Source organism: Gorilla gorilla, chromosome 15, assembly GCF_029281585.2.
Source record: "Gorilla gorilla gorilla isolate KB3781 chromosome 15, NHGRI_mGorGor1-v2.1_pri, whole genome shotgun sequence".
Taxonomy (NCBI): Eukaryota; Metazoa; Chordata; class Mammalia; order Primates; family Hominidae; genus Gorilla; species Gorilla gorilla.
The window spans coordinates 30,439,624-30,459,654 of record NC_073239.2 but is presented as its reverse complement, the minus strand read 5'-3'; the positions used below and the strand labels follow the sequence as shown (position 1 = coordinate 30,459,654).

Sequence of the window (20,031 nt, the reverse complement as noted above, 5' to 3'; positions counted from 1 at the left end):
CTTTCCCAAAGTATCTCTAAAACAAAGAGGAAGCTATTGTCCCGAAGCCTGCCAAAACATGTCAAGTTTTTATTTTCTTAAAAAATGAGTTAGGTATTTACTCCTACTCCATATTCTATTTGAGTCTCTCTCAAACTTAAAATATTTAAAATAATTTATCACACTATAAAACTAATAACCCATAAAGACTGTAAACTTTGGCTTGCAAATTCAAGACACCGAAGTGAAGTGGGTTGTAGTTATCTGCAAAGAGTAGATGTAGGTGTAACCCGGCTAGATCCTTCTAGAATTGATATTCTATGATTCTTAGAAATATTCTTGCTTTTGTACTGATCTATCTTTTGTTAGATCATAAACTGTGGTGTGTGTGGTGGGGGGCTGGTTGGGGGGCATTGGGAGAATAGCTATTGGTTAGGATGATAAAAAGGGAGCAACCCTGGATGAGTGATTGCCAGAAAGGAGGCCTTTATAATGAAAATGTTGATTCCTAGGAGAAGGAAAAAATCAGGAAAAGCAGACATAGTGAGGCTTCAGACTCCTTGGGGCTCAGATCAAAGGTAGCAGATCCGCCAAGCCTGAGGCCAGCCCTGAAGGACAGAGACAATAAGATGGCGCAGCCTAATAAATGCCGCAAACCCTGCTTTGTCTGATTCAAAACTAGCATTGTACACAATGCAGTTCCATCTGTATTTAAAATGATGTGATTTAGACACATTTAATTCACACATTCCCATACTCATACCATTAATTAGGCCACTTGGATGGCTCACGGTGAGCTACACCTAAGATCTAGCCCTGCAACTGCCTAGGTCTGTACCCATGTATTGAAAGACCCTGAGGTTATTACAAAAGTGAAGTGGTTGATCATTAAGCTGCCCTTCCATGGGTCATCTCAGTGTACCCTATGATCTTCCCAACCAATTAGCCCTGCCTTCAAGACTATTACATCATCTACCCCTCCAACTTAAAACTTACTTAGGACCCACCTTAAGATAGGGAAATGAAATTGAACAGGGCACAGTTCCTGTCCTCAAGTAAAATACAGAAAGTTGAACAGCTGATTACAAGCAGTTCAATTTAATAGAGGTATAAACTCCTTCCACTCTTGTCTTAACTCTGGAGCAGAATTAGCAAAAACAAGATCCTTCTGGATGCTTGCTTCTGTGAGAAGGTGGGTGCTAATTTAGATTCAACCTGAAGCTCTTGGGGTGACCCTGGTACCTTATAACTGTGGAATCTACTTCAAACTGCCACAAACTAGACATCATAGAGGTACTTGGGAGCACTGCAGTCTACCAATAATTTGATATTCATTGGTTGAAATATTTTAAATAATCCTTGTATTACTTGAATGTGTACAGCATTGTTCAGGAATTGGTTCAGTATAAAAATTGATATAATGTCACCTCTGCCTCCCAGATCTTAAGGTCAGGATTCAGCAAATTCAACCTTCCAGAAGAGCCTTTAAGTTTGAAAAGAAAATGCTACCAAATCTAGTGAAAACAGCTATTGCAAAGATTACAGTCTCCTGAGATGCAGCTGCATTGATATAATTTTACATACTGTATTGGATAATCTTGGTATTTTCCTAGGTGGAGTAGACAGAATAATGGTCCCCCAAAGATATCCATATCTTAATCCTTGTAACTTGTGAATACACTATGATATTTGGCAAAGGGGAATGGAGATGACAGAGGGAATTAAAGTTGCTAATCAGCTAACCTTGAGATAGAGTGGTTATCCTAGATTATCTGCTGAGACCATCATAATTACAATGTATAAGTGGAGGAGGGAGGCAGAGAAAGGAGAACTAAAGAAATGAAGCATGAAACACCAATATTGCTGGCTTTGAAAGTGGAAATGGAAGATAAAGAATCAAGTAATGGGGATGGCTCCCAGGAGCCGAGGAATAGTTTCTTCCCCAGTGCCTCCAGAAAAGAAAACAACCCCCACGCAATTTTACTTTAGCTCGGGAGACCCATTCAAACTTCTTAGCTCCAGAACTGTGAGTTAGTAAATTTGTGTTATTTAAAGCCATTAAGTGTGTGGTACCTTGTTACGGTAGCCATACAAAACGAATATACTAGTTACATGGAAAAGAGAGAAAAGCAATTGAAGCAGCCAACAACAGCTCAGGTAGAGAATAGGGAGTCATAGAAACCAGAAGCAGACCCACAGATGGCTGAAAAGATTGCCTAAAGAGAGAAGGGACTGAAACCACCAATTAGGAGAAAATCATACTGTGGGGAGACCACAAACCACAATAGCCCTGAGAGAGAGGAATGTGGAACCACAAAGTAGTCAGCCACAGAGCAATGGGAGTTGTTAAAAACTAAACCAGTCCTGGCCTACAACAGCTGCCTCCGAAGGCATAATTTAATTCTAAAGCTGACTGTCTTATGTTCCTAAAACTGATCAAGTCAACATGAAAATGTTAAACTGCATTCTCTATGTTCTTAGAAGGAAGGAAACTGTGGACTATTTAGAGTTATTTTCTCTTAGTTGCCAGAGCCAGCCACTTGCATGCATAAAAACCGAACATTAACGATAAGTTATTCTTAGTGTGGGGACCCACTAGAAAAAAAAAGTAAATTCAAATGTCTGTGAAGGCAAGGGCATGTATAGCTTGAAAAATATCCTTTGGTTTCCATGACATCACTTAGTCATCTCTTTCCCACACTGACCACATCTCATTTTTCTTCCCCAGTTTCCTTTACTCATTACATTTTGGTTCTCCCAGGTTTACTATCTCCAGATTTTTTCCTCCTTCTTCTCTCTATGTGCTGTGTAAAATCTACCAAGCTGGTGGCTTTCACTACCCTGTACATGACAATGTTCTCAAGCCTTATCCCTAACTCAGAATTTTCTTCTGAGTCGCCGATCTGCATTTCAAACATTTGAATGCCCAGTAGCATGAAAAACTAAAAATGTGCCTAAATAAAGCTTATAATTTCTACCCTCATTTACCTTAAAATTCTATCTAGTTCTTTATTCTTTACTTCATTTAATTGGAACACCATCCATTCATTTGCTCAGTTCCAAAAGCTGGACATTACTTCTCTTTGAGTTGCACGATCCTGGCATTGGAACTACCGGTAGCAGCCCTTTTCTTAGGACTTACATGCACTTTATTACGGCACTGTTTTGACTATTATTACTGCTTAACAAACATTTTAAAACCAAGTGACATAAAACAACATTTTATTATGGTCATTTATTCTTTAGATCAGGAATCTGGAAAGAGGACAGTAAAGACGGTTTGTCTTTCCTTCATGATATGTGTGGCTTCAGGAAGATTCGTAGGCTGGGGATAACTTAATAGCCCTGTGCTGGCATCATCATGAGTCACATTGTAGCTATCTTTGGAAAGCATAATCTGCAGCAAACATCACACTTTTATGAATCTTTACATACCTGTGGCATTTGTCACATTAAAATTGTTATAGAAATTTACACTGATCGCAACTTTTAAATTATGGCAATTATTACAGCCATTGCCAGATCTTGTCAATTGAGGCATTCATTTTAAAAATACATATATATTATAAATTTTGGAAAATATTTTGATAAATGTTTTTTACTTTTTTTTTTCTTTTTTTTGAGATGGAGTCTCGCTCTGTCACCCAGGCTGGAGTGCAGTGGCACAATCTCAGCTCACTGCAAACTCCGCCTCCCAGATTCAAGCGATTCTCCTGCCTCAAGCCTCCCAAAGAGCTGAGATTACAGGCATCTGCCACCAGGCCCGGCTAATTTTTGTATTTTTACAAATAGCGTTTCGCCATGTTGTCCAGGCTGGTCTCGAACTCCGGACCTCAAGTGATCCACCCACCTTGGCCTCCCAAAGTGCTTGGATTACAGGCATGAGCCACCATTCCTGGTTGATAAATGTATTTTTGATGTGTCCATTGTAATCTTATGTAGGTTTTTTTTTCTTTGTACTTAAAAACATTGTTTTTAGAAAGATTCCTCAGATAGCCAATGGGATTTAGGCACAATAAAAGGTTAACTCTCAGGGTTACTTGAATGAGTGAATAAATGAATAGCAGAAATAAAATATTGCCATTTAAGTGGTAATTTCTAGTTAGGTAAATTTTTAAAACGCAGATCACCGCACTTCCCAACAATGCGAAACAAATGTAATACTCTTTTGGGCTAAGAATACATTTTATTTTGTCTGTTTGGGTCCATATTTCATTAGTGTTTAGGAAATCAGTAAGTATAATTATGTAATAATTAAGCAATAATTAAAATAACATATTATGTTTTCTGTATTATAACACTCTGACCCGGTCTGATTCCATGCATCGTAGCAAAATAAACAAACACATGAACCTGGAGAATGTTCCTTTAGTCCTGCCTTTCCCACAGTGAGTTCTGTAAAATGCTGGTTCTGTTATATATGAAAATAAAAGGAAAGAAGTAAGGAAGGGAAGGAGAGAGAAAAGAAAAGAAAAGAAAAATGTTGGGGTGTTTGCTGGTCAAATTAGATGGAGAAATACATGGTTCAACCAAGCGTAAAATATTTCTTTGTAATTGGACATTCATGTTGATGGTAGGTCCCTGAGAAGAGAGAACACAGAGCACAGCGTTTTCCAAGCCTTCCTTCTCCTGAGCATCACATTTTATGGAAAAACTGGTCCAGTCCAGTTTCCTCATGATGCGCCTACAGAAACCAAGGTCCAGAAAGGCAAATGACATGCCCAAGGAAAATCAGCTATGAGGAGCAGGGCCAAAACTGGAATCTGTCTCCTGGTTTCCAGTCAAAAGCTGTTTCCACTTTCCCACCATGCCAAATAATTAACAGTGCAGGCGCCTCCTTGCACAGAACAGAGTAATATCGATAAATCAAAATGTCAGTTGCAGGCTGATTGTTGGAATAAGTAATCTGAATGAGCAAGAATGATGAGACAGAAGTAATCCTTCATAGTATTTCTGCTCAAGTAAGAGCTGCTGACATATTTTAGGTATGTAGCCTCTCTTTGAAGAACATCTTTTTACCTTCCTCTATTCCTGAGACTCCTATAGGATTTGTGGTGGGATGAGGCCTGGGGGCTTCAAGCATGGCACTTGGTAAAATGCAGAGCAGAGAGCCAGTTCTATGGCTGCACAGAAAGCGAGCAGTGGTGATGACTGTCTCCTCTGCCTTCTGAGAAGCCAAAGATGAGAATATGACCTGAAGAGCTGACTTGGAGTACCATCCTGCAAGATTCATTACATTTAGGTGTGAAGTGTTGCTTTGTTTTGCTTTTCATTCACATCTACAGATTGGAAAGAGTTTCTTCTCCTTTCTCCTCTTGAAATAATCACTTTCGGCCAGGCACCGGGGTTCACACCTGTAATCCCAGCACTGTGGGAGGACGGGATGGGCAGATCACTTGAGGTCAGGAGGGAGACCAGCCTGGACAACATGGCGAAACCCCATCTCTACTAAAAATAATACAAAAAATTAGCCAGATGTGGTGGCATGTGACTGTAGTCCCAGCTACTCGGGAGGCTGAGGCAGGAGAATCACTTGAACCCGGGAGGTGGAGGTTTCAGTGAGCCAAGATCACGCCACTGCACTCCAGCCTGGGTGACAGAACGAGACTGTCTCAAGGAAAAGAAAAAAAGAAAAGAAAAGGAAAAGAAAAGAAAGAGAAGAGAAGAGAAGAGAAAAGAAAAGAAAAGAAAGAATCAATTTTAACATAATAAAGCAGAGAAGAAAGCTATGGGATTGTTAATTTGACTTGTGGACAGTCTGTGTATCTTAACAATTGCACATCCCGAGGGCAGCCTCCTTCCCTTCTTTTTTTTTTTTTTGTTTTACTTTGTTTTGTTTTGTTTTGAGATGGAGTTTCGCTCAGTTGCCCAGGCTGGAGTGCAATGGCGCCATCTCAACCTCTGCCTCACTGCAACCTCTGCCTCCCGGGTTCAAGCGATTGTCCCGCCTCAGCCTAGTGGGGTAGCTGAGATTACAGGCACCCGCCACCATGCCCAACTAATTTTTGTATTTTTATTAGAGATGGGGTTTCATCATGTTGGCCAGGCTGGTCTTGAACTCCTGACAGGTGAGCCACCTGCCTCAGCCTCCCAAAGTGCTGGGATTACAGGTGTGAGGCACTGTGCCTGGCCCCTTTTCTTCTGTATCCTCAGAATCTAACTTGTGAATAGCTAGTCAGAACTTAAGAACTGAGAACCAGCTAAAGAAAATGAGGTTCCTAGGTAAGGTACAAAAGACGATCAAAGATTCAAAGGCCCTGAGAGAAGAGGAGAAACAGGTGGGCCAACAGAGGTGGGCCACAGCCCTGAGAGAGTAGACAATCCCAAGGTCAGAGAATGGAGGCAGCCAAGAGTAAGTGAAATGGGGTGGAGGGCCGAGCAAGGTAGCTGAAGAAAGGTGGCACGCAAAGACTGTTTGAGGCCTACGTGTACACACTTGAATGGCTAACAAACTAGGCCATTTGGGTTACGAATTGCATCGCCCCTTCCTTCCAATTATGAATCACAGTGTTAGAATGACGGTATCTTGTCAAGGAAATGGTATGACAGTTTTCAGATACTGCAGTAATCTCATTCAATCTGTTCCATTCTTTGCTTCTACTGCAGCCACTTTTCTTCAAAATTTAATAGTAAAGGAGTATGTGATTGGACTGCAAGGTAATCGTCAAGGGACTCTTAGAAATTCTCCTCAGAGATAATACAAAATAGTTGACCATGTCCCAACAGAAATACCAATTTTGAAAAAGATGTGTGGAGAGGAGGATAGTGAGACAATTTGAAAAATAAGCTAACTTAACTGACAAGTTTCCTGCCCCCAAAGAAAAGAAGAAAAAAAATATATATATATACACACATACACACACACACACATACACACACACATACACACACACACACACACATATATATATATATATATATATATATATATATATATATATATTCCCCATCTAAAAAGAACGTAATCCCATAATGTGAAAACCATCCAACCCACACTGCTAGGGTGAAGGGGAAACATATTAGCAAAAACGATACAGAAAACGATTCTGAAGTGCTGACTGTTCCATAGAGTAAGTGAAAGCAGAAAGCAATTCGGGTATAATTTTCTTGAACAGGAAACAACAGCCAAATTCTTATTCAGAGATAATCCGGTCTCTACGAATTCCTTCTTTCACAAAATCTCCTTTTCCCCATCTTTTAAATTGGGTGACTGGGAATTATCCTTCTGTAGAAACTCAGCAAGATTTCTCGGTTTGCCTTTTTACAAAGGAAGTCAGCTAGAAACCGCCCCGTCACTGACGGGGAGGCAAAGGACTCTCGGCGGCCAGGCCCCGAAGCCGCATTGGTGGGTCTCCATTTAGTTTGTCCTTTAAAGTCCGGAGAATGATTATTCCATAATTCTCTCACCTGATTAATTCTTAACTATGAACATAATTACACTCTCCAGAAGGTAAATCGGTCTTATAAATCAGTCGTCGCTGACAGTTCACTATGCGCAGCGCGATCGCCCGGGGTTGGGGAGCTGAGCTGAGGGTGGGTGTTCGCCAAGTCGCCGGTCCCCTGCGTCCCCGCCCGCCCGTCCCTTCTCCGACCCGAGACCCCCGCCCGCTGCAGCCCGACTCTGGGGCCTTTGGGAGGCGGGCCTGAGGTTTGCCTAGGACTCGAGTTCCTTTCAAAGGAAGGCGAGAGGGAGATGGGGAGAAGGAGACTCGGAGACTTCTCTATTAAAGCCGCGCTGAACTCTAGCCTTCTGGCAAGCCGCGGCAAGCCGCCAATTTGAAGTGTGTGAGCTTTAATCTGCTCCTAGCCTGATGGGCTCCCGTGTCCACAGGGAGCTGGGAGGCATCCATTACGCCGGACCAAGGAGATGGAGCGTCTAGGAAATATGTTAATGCTGGAGCCCTCCCCGCCGGCCCGAACCTGCCCTTGCCAGTCTGACAGCCTCGGAGAAAGTGACATTTCGGGAGAGTGTCACTCCTAGCAGGGCTCCCAAAATTCACTCCTATTCGTTGCATTAAATGTTTTTTTTTAAAGACTTCAATGATCCATTCATTTGTTAAAAATGCGATGTTCTGTTTGTTTTTTTGTATTTGTAAGTCCAGGATGGGTGGGTTTTGCGCACAGAAAAACCCACTTAACTTAGTAAACAATGGCTTTTAAATTAACACATGAAATATTAAAGTTATACATTTTAAAATCTAGCTTTTCTTAAGCGTTTGATTTCTACATATAAATCTTCTATTCATAGTATAGCACATTCAGCAACATTTTTAAGGGAGATTGGCTAATATTTGGTCCTATTTACAAACTTTTTTTAAACCTCTTCAAACATTTTAAACCTGATTTGTCAACTGAGTATATCCTATTACCTATTTAAGTTTCTCAACGATCTGATGGACAAACTTTTCTAGATAGTTTAGTATAATAGCTTTACAAATTAATTACATGGCATGGTGAACCCCAAATTCTATTAAATGTCCAAACTGAATGTATAGTTGGTAAGACGTGAACTAAAATGACAAGTATGAATCAATTACACAATTAACATGTTTAACTGGAATGACAGATTTACCTGTTATTCTAATAGGTCCAATTCTCTTAAATACCGTAATACTTAAAGTATGAAATATACTCATATTTCTTAACAATAAAATATCACTATTACATATTTGATTTCCTTAAATATTTCTATACTTATTTCTAATAACAAAACATCTTTTTCATTAAGAAAAATAAATGTAGTTTGGTGGTTGTCTTTCTAAAATGGCCTCAGCTTGTTGAGATTTCTTAAATAACAAAAGGATAACAGTCATACTTAATGGTCTGCAATCCTGACAGGAAATAGGGAGTGCTATTTATAGTAGCTATAGCAATAATTCCAAAATCTAAAGAAGATGGCACGTAGCCCACGTCCTTTGGTCTTGAATCATAGCATTACCTAATTTTCAAATTAGTTTAGTTTGCATTTACATTCAAACTGACTACAATACTCAAGTGAATACTTTCATATATTTTACTTTTAAGTTATATATGCCTTCCAGTTGTTAAAAAGTTTAGCCTAAAACTACCTCCTTACATATTTTAAGTTTGGCCTAAATGTTTCTCCATACATAGTCAACTGTAACCTAAGTGGAGATGTAAGCAGACTGATACCTACTCTTTTGGTAATCACTGAGTTTCATCCAGTCAAAGGTGGCCAACTGTTCAAGCCCATGTTCAAATAAGGCAAATGCCCAGCTGTGCCCAATCTGACTGTTTCTATACCTCAGTGCCATTTTCTGTACCTAACTTTCCTTTTTCTGTTCAAAAATGTTTTTTCTGCCACGTGGTAGCGCCAGAGTCTCTCTGAACCTATTCTGGTTCTGGGGCTGTCTGATATGGGAATTGTTCTCTGCTCTATTAAACTATTAAGCTTAATTTGTCCAAGGTTTTTCTTTTAATGTAGTCTAAACCCAGAGTTTTTAAAAGACATTTTAAAAAGGCTTTTTAAAAAAATGATAGAGAACTTCAAACATACACAAAATAAACAACAAAATGAGATCCTGATTTCTCCACGTGTCAATCACTGAGTTCCAACAACCACGGTGAATCCTGCCCCATTCATACACTTATCCACTTCCTCCCTGCTGCTTTATTAGGAAGCAAATCTTAGGTACCCTATCCTTTTATCTGCAAATGAACAATGAGCACTGCTTTTTAACACAGTCAGTTACCATCACCACACCTAAGAAAATTGACAAATTTCTTAAGAAGATATCCAGTGTTGAAATTTCTGATTCTTTCATAAATGTGAGAAAATTTGTTGTACAGTTTATTTGAATCAGGATCTGGACAAAACAAAAATCCACACCTTGAAATGGCTGATGTTTTTTAAAATCTCTTTTAATCTGTAAGAACCTCCTCCAACCACTTTTTCTTGAATTTATTTATTGAAGAAATGAAGGGTTTGTCCTGTAGAGTTTCTCTCATTCTAGATTTTTGCTGATTGAATCACATTGGGGTAGATTTACATATTCTTCATTCTCTATTTGGTACAAATTACAGTTTTCATAAGACTACTTTATAAACATTGTATTCATCCAAATAGAAGTGCATAATGCCTACCTCCTTGTCTGTCTCTCTCTCTGTTCCCCTCTCTCTCTCTCGATTTCTCTCTATGTTACTAGCAACCACTAATGACCAGTGCCTGGATCCATTAATTCTTCTGTGAAAAAAAAATTACTCCTCATCCACTATTTGGTTACCTAGTGGTATAGTTCGCAGAGAGCAATATAAGCCTTTAAATTGTTACTTTATTTACCAATTTTCAAACTATTGACTCAGTATAGTAGCATCCTCCAATGATGATCAGTTAATTTTGTGTTTGTTTTTTCAATATGAATGAATGAATTTAAAAATAAAAGACCTGCACACTGGGCCGCACACACAGGACATGTTTCTGGCAGAGCTGGCTGTGATGCGTGCTCTGTTCCATTCAGCATGTCTGTGTGTGCAGGACCTGGCTCACTTCATACTGAGATGGCTGAGCAGTCAGACAAGGGCATAAAATACTACACCCTGGGAGAGATTAAGAAGCACAATCACAGCAAAAGCACCTGGGTGATCTTGCACCACAAGGTATATGATGTGACCAGATTTTTTGATGAGCATTTCTGTGGGGAAGAAGTCTTCAGGGAACAAGCTGTAGGTGATGCTCCTGAAAATTGAGGCTATCATGCACTCTATGGATGCTAGAGAATTGTCCAAAACATATATCATTGGGGGGGGGGCTTTATCCAGATGACAGATCAATCACAAATCTTTCAGAAACCCTTTTTACTACTGTTGATTCTCACTCTAGTTAGTGGACTAATTGGGTGATCCCGGCCATCTCAGCACTCACCACAGCCCTGAGATATCACCTCTACATGGCCATATCTCAGAAGCCCATGAAAGAAAAGACTGCTTTGGACAAAGGAGGAAAAAAAAAGCCAATGTTAACTACTTTGACTGAGAGAAAACTTCACCTGAAATAATAATTTTAATATGTCCATTTCCCTTTCCTCTTACATTAAAAACAAAAGAAAAAGAACTGTTTTATTCTTTCTACTCTTGAATAAGTGTGCCTTCTTACTCGTCAACTTTATTTTGATCTTTCTTCACTACATAAATTACTTATTGTAAGTATGATCTTTTAAAAATATATCTGGCTTTTAAAATATACAAAATAAATAAAGATGAAAGAGGTACATAGTCCTGCTTTCAGGTGGCTTGTTCTCCAGTGAAAAGGCATAACTTCAAGTTTGTGCAGCCCACCGGTCTATGCTTCCAAAGTCCTGATTTTAGGAAATGGTTAACAGGAAGACATCGAGGGAAATAACCTTAATGAAAGTTTCATATCTTGTGATGTAGAAAATTTTTAGAAATATATTTAAGATTGTTGTGTTTGGGTAAATAAATGACAATTTCATTGGTGATTTTTATGTGTCAGGATTGGCTCAAAGCATTTTAATTGTATTACACACATTAACTCATTTAATTCTTATACTGCTGTATCATCCCCATTTTACAGATAAAGATACCGAGGCACAGTATAGTTAAATAATATGGCCACTCTCATCTACTATATAAGTAGAGAAGCTGAGATTAAGATTCAGAGCCTGAGCCCATCAAACATGTTTTGCTATTGAAACTTACTTCAGTGTAGAAATTTCAAAAATGAAATAATTCATCTATGTTTTGAATAGCAAGGAACTTAAATCCCTGCACAACATTGAAAAACAAATAAAGCAATTCACACAGACCAAGTACCAGAGCAATCAAAGAAGTTATTTATAGCAAAAGAGAAAATAGGATATTATTTAGAAACGAAATATGGAACTCTGACTTTCGAAGGTACAGAACTAAAACCTTAAGGACATTCTGAACTCAAAGACAGTTGGAAACCAGCAAGGTAGGGTGGAAAGTTCAGTCAGAATCAAACACACCCAGATACAAATCCAGCCTTAACCACTTACTAGCAATGCATCTTTGGCTCTTACTAACATCCCTGAAACCTGTTTTCTTTCCCTGTAAAATGAGAAACAAAATAATCTTAAATCTTAATATCAGTCTCTTCAGTTGATTAGTAAATTGCTAAATGGCTTCCTATAGGCATTCAATGAATGGTCATTTCTGATTCTTTAACTTATTCAGTGTTTTCATATTTCATTTTATATATTTTTCAGTTAACCACTTTTTTTAAACTCTTCCGTGTAAAATTAAATGAACTTGAATGAGTCCCTGGATATAAGCTTTGCTTCTTTTAACCAAAGAATAATTATTTTTGTCATCTTAACCTGGGCTAATTCTTTTAATTTCTGCTGAATCTCCTAGGAAATAGGTAGGGGAAAAATACTAGGCAATATAACTTTCATTAGATGACAATTTGGTGTGACTATAGGGAGTACTGAGCAAAGGGGGAAAGCTAATTGCAGAGTAGAGAAGTCTAATTCAGAGAAAAGAGGCTTGTTTCGAGTTCCTTCATCAAAATTATGCAGTGATACAAGAAGAAACTTCCCTATATTTCAAAACAGAAAAAATGGAAATGTAAGTTTTGACACAGTCAATAACAGAGTCACCAAATTCACTGGCCAGTGGTACACATGTGCAATTTATATTTCTTAAATCGCATACACACTGCTATTGTTTGGATGTATCTGTCCCTCCAAAATTCTTGTGTTGGAACCTGATATCCAATGTGATAGTATTAAGAGGTGGGGACTTTGGGGAAGTGTTAAAGTCATGATGGCTCCCTCCTCCTGTATGGATTAGTGCTCTTATAACAGTGGTTGAAGAGAGCACCCCCCTGCTCCTTTACCCACACCTTCTACCATGTAAAGATGCAGCAAGAGAAACCATCCAGAAGCAGAGAACAGCCTTCACCAGACACTGAATCTACTGGCAGCTTGACCTTGGACTTCCCAGCCTGCAGAACTGTGAGGAATAAATTTATATTGCTTACAAATTATCCAGTCTTAGTGTTTTGTTTTAGTAGCATGAATGGGCTGAGATACACTCAGATGCACACATACATGGCATACTCATTTGCAGTTCTCTATCACCTAAGTAGTGGCTAGGATTAAAATGCTGACCCTTTGCTCCCTGTGCTAGTCCTACACACTTACCATGGGCCACTGGTCACAATAGCAGTCCTTAATGCATTTTCAAGCCAAACGTGGCAAGTCCTTAATGCACTTTCAAGCCAAAAATCCAGGATATACGAACACTGGGGCATGAAATAACAGGATGAGACCAGGAAGGCCATTGTGCCCATTAAAGATAATAATAAGAATTTGCTCAAAACACTCAGGTGCAAGAAATGACACATCTTCTCTATTAAAAAAAAAAATCAAACTTTGTGTGGCTCTCTGCTTCTTGTTGCTCAGTTACAAGATGCCTAATTCCTGCCAGAAAGCTTGAAGAGAAGGTTTTTATTCTGAAGGCCAGGATTTCTACTGAGATTCCAATAGTCCATGTCAATAATGACAATGGTCAACTTAAATGAAGGAGACTCTACTCCCTATTTGTCTAGTTTGGGCTGAGGAGATTTGTCATTATTCATTCATTTAATGAATATTTATGGAGCACATACGATGTGCTAGGCACCATCTTGGAGACGAGTATTTAATAAAACAGACAAAAATCCCTTCTCCCATAGAGATTGTCTTTATTCTCTATTTCCCTCTGTTCCCCCCACCCCAACCCTGCACCTCTAGAAATTAAGTAAAGAATAATCAATGCTAAGGGGAAGTAGTGAAGCAGGGAAGACACACAGAGTCAGAGTGAGAGGTTGACATTTTAGAAAGAATGGCCGGGGAAGGCCTCATGCAGCAGGTAAATAAGACTAAAGGAAGCCAGGGAATTAGCCATGTGGCTCTAGGGGAAGTGCAGCCTACATAGAAGAAGCATAGAGCTCTAAGGTCATGAAGAGGGAGTACGCCTGGCTGTCAAGTACTTGGGAGGCGGGTGCAGCTGAAGGGAGTGAAAGAGGGGAAAAGTGATAGGCGGTAAAATCAGATTTTAAAGGCACTGGATAAGAGAGAGTCATGCAGTCTCTAGGCAGGGACCCTGAAGGCTCTGGAATGAAAGTGGGATGCAAGTCTCATTCACCCACTCTCTCTCCACCCCCAACAGTCTCTCCATTCCAGCAGTTCTGCCTGAAACTCTCCTTCTTTCTCATGGGTCAGCTTCTCTATTCAAAGTACCCAGTCCATTCTTGCTCCCACAGGGAAGGCAGGGTTCAATCTCAGTTAATCAGGCAAGAAACCTAAATAAATCCTCTGTGAAGTGCCAGACTCCTCTGTTTTCTGCCTGAAGGGAAAAGGCCATTTAAAATGGCCCAAAGCAAAAAAGATTAGATACCCAGACCTAATCCCAAAGGAAAAGGAAGGGGAGGTAAACATTACTCTCTATGGAAGTGAGAACACAGAAATCAGCATCTCACCAAATTATTCTAGTGCCCTGGGTACATGGCGGACTCTGAGGACAGTGTCTGCTATATAGCATGGCACTGACCATGGCCTATAGTAATTACTGATTTACTCTCTATGTCACCATCTTTGAACTGTCAACTCTGTGGGGGAAAAGACTGAGCTTTATTTAATTTTCCATCTCTCACTGCTATGACATAACTTGCAAGGTCAGTGCTCACCAAATGATTGTTAAATAAGTGAAATAAATGAATGACAGGAATAATAAATAAATATTCATGTGCTTTGTAAAAGAATTGATTGCTCGTGAAAGCCAATGCAAGAGAGAGGGCAGCCTGATATGGCACAGCCCAGCTTGAATGACCACCTCCAAAGTGTCATAAGGGGTACTGTGTCAGAAACTACTGATTGTTCCCCAGTATCCATTTGCTTCTTCTTCTAAAGTCATATAATTTTTAGCAGGGCCCAGGAACACTCAGAAAAAGAAAAATATTCTCAGCATCCCTGGCATCTTAGTGTGGCCTGTGGCCATGTTCTTGGCCAACAGGATATTTGGACGGTTATGAAAATTATGTGTGTCCTTCAAGGAAGGAAAGTGTAGCACTTCACAGTGGCTGGGATGAGGATATGCCATGAGCCACTTTGGACCATGCTGAATGAACAGTACCCTATGGCTGACAAACCAAAGGGAGAGGAGACTGTATCTCTAATACAGTGAAGTCTTTAAACCAGCATTGGACTTCTTATGCTTAGCCTGTAAAAAATCATTATTATGTTGGGTCTCAATTACAGAAAGTGAGTCCATATCCTTATGAACATTGATGATTATTCAGTTTCCTACTTCATTAAGATTGACCCCCCACACACAAGCAGTATAGAGCTTCTTGCTAAGGTAAGCTGAAAATAAACATTGAGAATGTTTAAAAGAATGTTAAAGCCATCAGAATGAATAATGATTTAGAAGAGATTCTGATGCTTTCATCCTTAATTTGCCACAGGAGAGCTGGAAAAATATAAACTCTGAGTTCTGCCTCATATCAATTAAAATACACTACCAGTTATACATTCTGTAATTCTTCTTCAATTTGGCAAGATTTGTTGAGTTCATAAAAAACAATGTCCATTTCCCCACTCTGCCTCCTATTTGCTTTATATTAAACAGGCCTGTGGATTTGTGTTGACACAGCAAACAAAGCCAAGGTCAAACATTATGTGGTAAACTTAATCAGTATGGAAAACCAGGGTAACTCTGAGTCTGGTAGATTCCATAGTCTAAATATTTTTCCCAATTTATTTCTCCTCTGCCACCCCACTGCCACTGCCTCTTAGTTTCTTGAAAGTAAATTTATTGCCTCTAATCCCAGCGCCTTCCAATTAAGCCACTGAAAATAAGAGTGCTTTTTACAAAATGAAAACCCGACAATATACTTTTGCTGCTCAAACATATTCTAAAGATCCCTAAAATCTTCAAGATAGGGCTCCAAATCCAGAAAGAACAGACTTTTGTGATCTGGTCTCTGTCCCCTCACCTCCTACCCTATTGAACTACTCAGTATTCCACAAATTTCTTACCCTTATTGCCATCTTCATGTTTTTATGTGTGCTTTTCCAATTGACATGAGCAGTATCTCTCCCAGTGTGTCTTACGATAATTTCCTATTCTTCATCCCCTTAAAAAGGTTTCTCAGATTTTCCCATGGTAATCATTCTTCTAGCCTGCTCCCAATGCATCCTCTCAATACCTCTATAATGGGATTTAAACTACTGTTTGTTTCCTCTTCACTAGCTTTCACTTGCTCTTGAAGGAACGTGTCATAACTCTATATCTCTCCATCTCTGGCATCTCGCACCCTGCCTGCCATAGAGTAACCACTAGGTAAATGTCAGATAAATGAATGAAACCTAATTATACAACCCTTTCCCCATTTCAAAAATATCTTCCATTTTTTAAGTTTTTATTTTGACTTGAAATATCTAGAAAATTGACTCAACTCTCCCTTTTAACTCAACACTGTTAAGTCAAATCAGGGCAGTTCCAGAAAGGACAGAAGGCATCTACAAAGGGCCCCTGCCAACACTGATCACTTAACCAACTGAGAAGGGTGCCTGTTTGAAGGCAGAGCCATTGCCTTTACTATTACAGAAACCCAAATTGGAACAGAAGGATTTATGCGAGCTCAGAATTCATAATAATGACTGTTAATAACACAGCAGAGGAATACAATCAAAATTGTCATAGTTGCATGCAAAATAACAACTTTAATTGGCAAAATTAAACTTCTAATAGCCAAAGCTCTATCAAGGTGGCTGAACTCCTTTTGGAGCCAAAGTGACTTGGATAATAGAAACTACATCTGATGTATTTTAAGGTCTTCTGTTACCATATGTGCTCCACTCACTGTGACAGATGGGTATTGATATTTTTTTCTCAACTGCACAAAAGCTAGCTGAAGCATATGCAAAACTCTTAATGGCATTAAAGTTTTGCCAATTAAAAACATGTTCAGGCATTTGACACAGTACTTGATACCATGTTTTGCAAGTTCCATTCTAAATTTTAAATCATGATTTTTATTACATTGTTTGTCAAGCTAGTGTGACTAAAACAATTATCACATGGGTCATTTTGTAGCCATTTTATCATTTTGGCACCTGTCAGAATTAATGATGAAAAAGCAGTAGAGTCACTGAAGAGTTATAGAAAAAATAAAATATTGCTACAAATAATGTATATGAAAAGAGAACATGTTGCATGTTTTCAATGTGGCTCATACATTACTAAAGATAAGCAGATTTGAGGGGGATACAACTATGCCATTAACATAAAGGTAGATCTCTCTCAACTGATTATTCAAAGTTATTTCTTTCTTTCCAGTAACCACAAAATTCAGAACAATTTCTATTGGATGAAATGATTTTAAGAGACTGAAGTTTTCTATATTGTCTTAGTTAATCAGTTTTTATTTTATGCTTGTTTGTTTCATATCAGCATTTTAAGGGACTTTTAATTTGCTCCCTGCTCCTTCAGCTGGGCTGTACACATAGTTCTCTCTCCGGATGTTTAAGACCTTGAGAAAGACATTTTACCTTTTGATCATACTGTTTTTGCAGTGTCTATGAATATGTATTTAAATGAGTCAGTGGACTTTCTCCTAAAGATAGTGGAAACTTTCAAATGTGTACACTTGCTTATGTCAGTATGGCTGCTTGTGTTTTTGTTAATTGATTTCACAACCTTCCTTTTACCAAGTTGCTACCTCTTTTGTAATGACCTCAAGCAGATACTAGGGGAAAGGAGGTAAAGGAGAGGAAAAACGAATCAATAAAGAAGTTTCAAAATGAGTTAGTATTAGATTGATTTTAAATTCCTCCAGAATCAATCAGGTACATTTATTGAAGTGATGTTTGGAGTTAATTCAGTCAAGGAAACATGATACCCAAAGAGCTTACATACATAGTTGCCTAAAGCCTCAGAAACAATGGACAGACTCCAGGATTAGAACTGCCTTCTGATTCCCATATTGGAAATAGTGCCTTTTTCACTACAGTACAGGACACTACGCGGCACTGCCTGATAGATACTGCTGTTCTGCCTTCCAAATGGAACAATCGCTTTCTGGATGCAAACAATGCCTATCTGTTACCTGGGGGCAGATAATTCTGATGATAGGACCCAAAAGCCATCTAAGTCCAGCAACAACAACTATTTTCGCAACCTACTCATCTGACAAAGGGCTAATATCCAGAATCTACAATGAACTCAAACAAATTTACAAGAAAAAAACAAACTACCCCATCAAAAAGTGGGTGAAGGACATGAACAGACACTTCTCAAAAGAAGACATTTATGCAGCCAAAAAACACATGAAAAAATGCTCACCATCACTGGCCATCAGAGAAATGCAAATGAAAACCACAATGAGATACCATCTCACACCAGTTAGAATGGCAGTCATTAAAAAGTCAGGAAACAACAGGTGCTGGAGAGGATGTGGAGAAACAGGAACACTTTTACACTGTTGGTGGGACTGTAAACTAGTTCAACCATTGTGGAAGTCAGTGTGGTGATTCCTCAGGGATCTAGAACTAGAAATACCATTTGACCCAGCCATCCCATTACTGGGTATATACCCAAAGGACTATAAATCATGCTGTTATAAAGACACATGCACACGTATGTTTACTGCGGCACTATTCACAATAGCAAAGACTTGGAACCAACCCAAATGTCCAACAATGATAGACTGGATTAAGAAAATGTGGCACATATACACCATGGAATACTATGCAGCCATAAAAAATGATGAGTTCATGTCCTTTGTAGGGACATGGATGAAATTGGAGATCATCATTCTCAGTAAACTATCGCAAGAACAAAAAACCAAACACCGCGTATTCTCACTCATAGGTGGGAATTGAACAATGAGAACACATGGACACAGGAAGGGGAACATCACACTCTGGGGACTGTTGTGGGGTTGGGGGAGGGGGGAGGAATAGCATTGGGAGATATACCTAATGCTAGATGACGAGTTAGTGGGTGCAGCACACCAGCATGGCACATGTATACATATGTAACTAACCTGCACATTGTGCACATGTACCCTAAAACTTAAAGTATAATAATAATAAAAAATAAAAAATAAAAAAAGAAAGGGGCATAAAAGTATCTGGTTAAAAAAAGATTGAACTTTTCAGATTGGGACATCACATTGTTCTCTGAGGTTTGGTGATGCTTAACATTTGTTAGGGGGGATCAAGCGGCTGCCCTCCAAAATCCGTTTACTGCAATGATTAGACATGAGCAGGACAATAGAGGGAAAAGGGGAACAAAGTCGAGTGTTCTCCAGTCTCGTACCAGTTTTGCAGGCAATGTAGACTCAGTACCTCACTCTCTGCTCCACAATGCACATCACTGAGTTGGTAAGCTAGAGCTTTTATAAAGATCAAGAGAAATTTTCATTTCATTCTAGCCATGGAAATGCCGCCAAAATCTGAAAGCCTGAACTCTGCAGGAATGAGAGAACAGTTGGCTTCTGCATCTGAAATAGACTCTGGCAATGGTGTGAGCATGTAGCTAGGTCGCATTTTGCAAAATAGAAGCCATTATCTTTAGCATATCAACCAGACAGAATTAAATTGTAATTACATGGAGACATCCAAAAGCAAGCTATTTTGTCTTCAGTTAAATTCAAAGAAGTGTAATCGAGATTACCAATTTGAAAAGAAGTTTAGACAGGCAATAAATGTGGCTAGAAGAAACATGGAATTAGAAATTTAAAAACCACAGTCTGAATTTTAAAGACTGGTAAATAATATTTTGGAAACCCAAGTAATGTGCTATATTGAATTTTTCCATGCCTAGATTATGGAAAAGAGATGTGAATTTTCTGCAAGTTTCACTGATTTGTTAACCAACTTCTTTCCTTATCACAGAGTTTCATTTGCTTTTAAAGAAGTAAATATGAAGATACTCATGTTATTAAAATGTTGTAAAAAGTCATATACTCTTAGAAAATTGCTTACCCAAAGAAACAGATTAATTCCACTTTACTCTCAGTCCTCTTTAATATGGGAATTAGGCCTCTGCTGTGGGAGAAAA

At 39.0% G+C, this 20,031-nt stretch overlaps 1 pseudogene; it reads left to right on the top strand.

Annotated features, from left to right (window-relative positions):
• Positions 1-10,497: 10,497 nt before the first annotated feature.
• On the top strand, positions 10,498-10,994 carry LOC101136463 (cytochrome b5-like; annotated as a pseudogene).
• The last annotated feature ends 9,037 nt before the right edge of the window (positions 10,995-20,031 follow it).